Source organism: Rhincodon typus, unplaced genomic scaffold, assembly GCF_021869965.1.
Source record: "Rhincodon typus isolate 14 unplaced genomic scaffold, sRhiTyp1.1 hic_rhity00002914, whole genome shotgun sequence".
Classification (NCBI taxonomy): Eukaryota; Metazoa; Chordata; class Chondrichthyes; order Orectolobiformes; family Rhincodontidae; genus Rhincodon; species Rhincodon typus.
Window position 1 is genome coordinate 11,913 of NW_025968552.1, and position 3,758 is coordinate 15,670.

The 3,758-nt window shown below is 47.8% G+C and overlaps 1 protein-coding gene across 1 annotated transcript in view; it reads right to left on the bottom strand.

The window, feature by feature from the left end:
* Nucleotides 1-3,155: 3,155 nt before the first annotated feature.
* LOC109934767 (importin-4-like) overlaps nucleotides 3,156-3,758 on the bottom strand; it is a gene marked incomplete at its 5' end in the record, with an annotated part of 7,304 nt that continues 6,701 nt past the window's right edge. Inside the window, one exon of the mRNA XM_048593460.1 lies at nucleotides 3,156-3,562. The remainder of the gene's footprint in view (nucleotides 3,563-3,758) is intronic.

Sequence of the window (3,758 nt, forward strand, 5' to 3'; positions counted from 1 at the left end):
CCTTGAAAGTGGAGTCGCAGGTAGACAGGGCGGTGCAGAAGGTGTTTGGTACGCTTGCCTTTATTGGTCAGCACACATCATGTTGCGGCTGTACAGGACGTTAACTAAGATCTGGCCTAAACAGTCTTTCAAAAACTCGGGTTGGAATTCAAAGTTTTGTGAACTTCTGTGCAGCAATGAGCTTTTCGCTCAGCGCCTTTAACATTAGAAACATTTCCGGGGTACAAAGGTCTCAGATAGGAAGCAAATTTTCTGAATGATTGCCAACAGCCCTGTGTCACTGTCAGATGCCAGCTGCTCTGGGAACACATTCACAGCATCAACTGAGACAATCAATGGAGAGCTCAGTACAGTGGGGCAATACTGCTCTCTACAGACACACATAGAACAGTCACACACACGCACAGAAACACGCGCGTGCACGTGCACACACACACACAGGCTGACACAGAAACAGACGCACGCGCGTGCACACACACACACAGGCTGACACAGAAACAGATGCACGCGCATGCACACACACACAGGCTGACACAGAAACAGACGCACACACAGACTCACACAGAAACAGACACGTGTGCATGCACACACACAGGCTCACAGAAAGAGAAACTTGCACGTGCACACACAGGCTGACACAGAAACAGACATATACACACAGACACACAGACACCCACGCCACACGTGCATAGACAGACACAGACTGGCGCGCGCGCGCACACACACACCGACAGACAGACACACACACGCACACACAAACACACTGATTGACAGACAAAAACACAAATACAGACACACACTGAGCAACATACAACACTCAGTCCAACTATCATCCAACCAAGAACTGCACAGATCTGCAATCAAAACAGAAACTGCTGGAGAAACTCAGCAGGTCTGGCAGCATCTGTGGAGAGAAAGCAGAGTGAATGTTTCAGGTCCCGTGAGCTACCGAGTTTGTCCAGCAGTTTCGGTCTTCATTCCAGGTATCAGTCCAGTCAACCCTTTCTGAACGATTTCCGATGTATTTCCATCTTTCCTTAAATAAGATGAACAGTACTGTACACAGTACTCCAATACCCTGTCTAACTGAAGCACAACCTCCCTACTCTGGTATTCAGTTCCTTCGATGGTAAAACAGAGCGTCGTTAGCTTTCCTCATTGCAGACTGACCTTTTGCGATTCACGCACTGGGACACCCAGATCCCTCTGCATTTCAGAACTCTGCAACCTCTCACTATTTCGATAACATGCTTTATTTTCCCCCCTTCTTTCTGCCAAAATGGACAATTTCTCACTTTCCCATATCATACTCCATTTGCCAGATCTCTGCCTACTCGCTGAGCCAATCCACATCCCTTTGTAGATTCCTTTATGTCCTCTTCACAACTCACTTTCCTGCCCAACTTTGTGTCATTTAGCTCCTATACCCTCAATCCCTTCACCTGAATTATTTTAATAAGTTGTGAGGGTGGAAGTCCCAGGTCCTGTTGCTCAGTGAAAACACCCTCCCTCTCTCAAACCTAACGCAGTCACTATTTTCCAATATTTTTAACATATTCATTCAGGGAGCATGGGCTTTGATGTATCGCCCCGTCCCGAGTTGCCACCCTTAAGAAGGTGGGGGTGAGCTGCCTTCTTGAACCACTGCAATCCATGTGCTGTAGGGTAGACCTAAATTCCAGGGATTCAGACCCAGCCGCACTGAAGGAACGGCCAATATATTTCCAAGTCGGGATGGGGAGGGGCTGGGAGGGGGAACTTGCAGGGGGTGGGGGGGTGCGTGGCTGGTGTTCCCATGTACCTGCTGCCCCTTGTCTTTCTGGATGGAAGTGGCCGTGGGGTTTGGGAGGTGCTGTCTAAGGACCTTTGGTGCAGCGATTGCAATCTTCCTGAATCCCTCATTCTCAATTCCCAATTTACAGCTATTTCTCGGATGTTGCTTCCTCCTCCACACTGGAGGCCAGCGAAAACACCTGTTTGATCCTTATTTTCCACCATCAACTCCTTGGACCCACACTGTCAAGGACCAACACTCACTTCTCTTCCTCTCTGGTTGTATTTCGAGCTCACCTTCTCTCGTAATTCAACTTTCCCCTTCTCACCATTCTCTGGACAAGCTGAATGAGTGGGCAGACCAATAGCATCCGAAACATTTTCCTAGCTACCATCTGTTCTGAGGACCCAAGACATTAACTCTGATTTCTCTCTACAGACGCTGCCAGACCTGTGCATCTTTTCCAGGAATTTCTGTTTTTGTTTGTACTGTACATCCAGGCAGCTGCCACTTCAGACTGATGTTCACGGTGTTTCTGCCCATAAAGTACTGATCGCGAAACTTTTTCTTTAAGTTTCATGCTGTGTTTAACTTTTTGTTTAAAAAGCTAACCTCAGACAGTGGCTCTTCACTTCATTTTAGGCCCCTCTATTGAGTCTAGGGCCCGAGGGCACAGCCTCAGGCTGAAGGGACAACCTTTCAGAACTGAGAAGAAGGGGACCTTCTTCAGTCGGAAGGTGGTGACTCTGTGGAACTCACTGCCACTCAGGGCTGTGCAGGTCAAGTCACTGAGAGTCTTTAGGACAGAGAAAGCTAGGTTCGTGATTAGTAATGGGATCGAGGGATAAGTGGAGAAGGCAGGAGAGTGGAGGTTGAGAAACACATCAGCGATGACCGAATGGCAGAGCGGGCTCGATTGGCTGATTGGCTTAATTCTGCTCCTACATGGACCAATCTCTCAACATTTTCCACCAGTTTGTTGGAGATGGCTCTTCATTCACACCCTCGTAACTTGCCTTTAATTTTTAAAAGGCTGCTCTTCTCTCCCTCAAACCGCAGGTAAAATGCAATTGTGTTATGATCACTGCTACTTCAAGACCTTTTGCCACGAGGCTGTGAATTAATAATCAGTCCAGTTAGGGGGTGAAAGGCCCAATGATATTACGTTTAGACTCAGGACAGACAGAAACAAGCACGCAAGGCTCTGTTAATGCTGTCACTCCCTCTGTACTTCCCTCCTGTTTGTGAAAGAACACACAACAGAGAGTATGACACACAGTGACACAGAGAGAAAGACACAGAATAGCAGCCTTAAAGGAACAAACACATTAACGTGCCAGAGCCTGAGTAGTCATGGTGACAGAACGTCCCAAAACACACCTTCTTTTGTGGGCTTTTATTAATTCAACCAAAGAATATTTTCACAACCACAAAAAAAAAATTCATTCCACAAAATCAGTCTTGAAACACTTCTCCCCCCACTCCCTTCCTTGGCAGGAAAACACAAGAATTTGCCCCTCGTTAGCACCAGGGGTGAAATAAACACAAACCAAGAAACTGTGGCAACATGCTCCTCAGAACCGCCAAACTTCTGTTCAAAAACTCCTCGTAAGGAGCATTAACCATTTTGTTTCATACGTTCCATGTGGAGAGGTGATCAGGGAACTCCAAACTCTCTATCACTGCCCAAGACAGTGGGTTTTTCCGCTGGCATTGTAATGTGTCTGACTGATTGAAGAGAAATAAAGTGGGCAAGCTCGTTCCTGAAGCCAATCGCAACAGAGAGAACTGGTGAGAGACAGAAGGAGAACAAAGAAAATCAGGAGAATCATAAGACAGAGCAGACAACAGGGCAAAAAGGATTTTCTAATGACGTGATATCAGACTCAGCACCAAGCGAGACTCGCTGTCGGAGGGTCGGCGCCGAGGGGGCGCCGCGCTGTCGGAGGGTCGGCGCCGAGGGGGCGCCGCGCTGTCGGAGGGT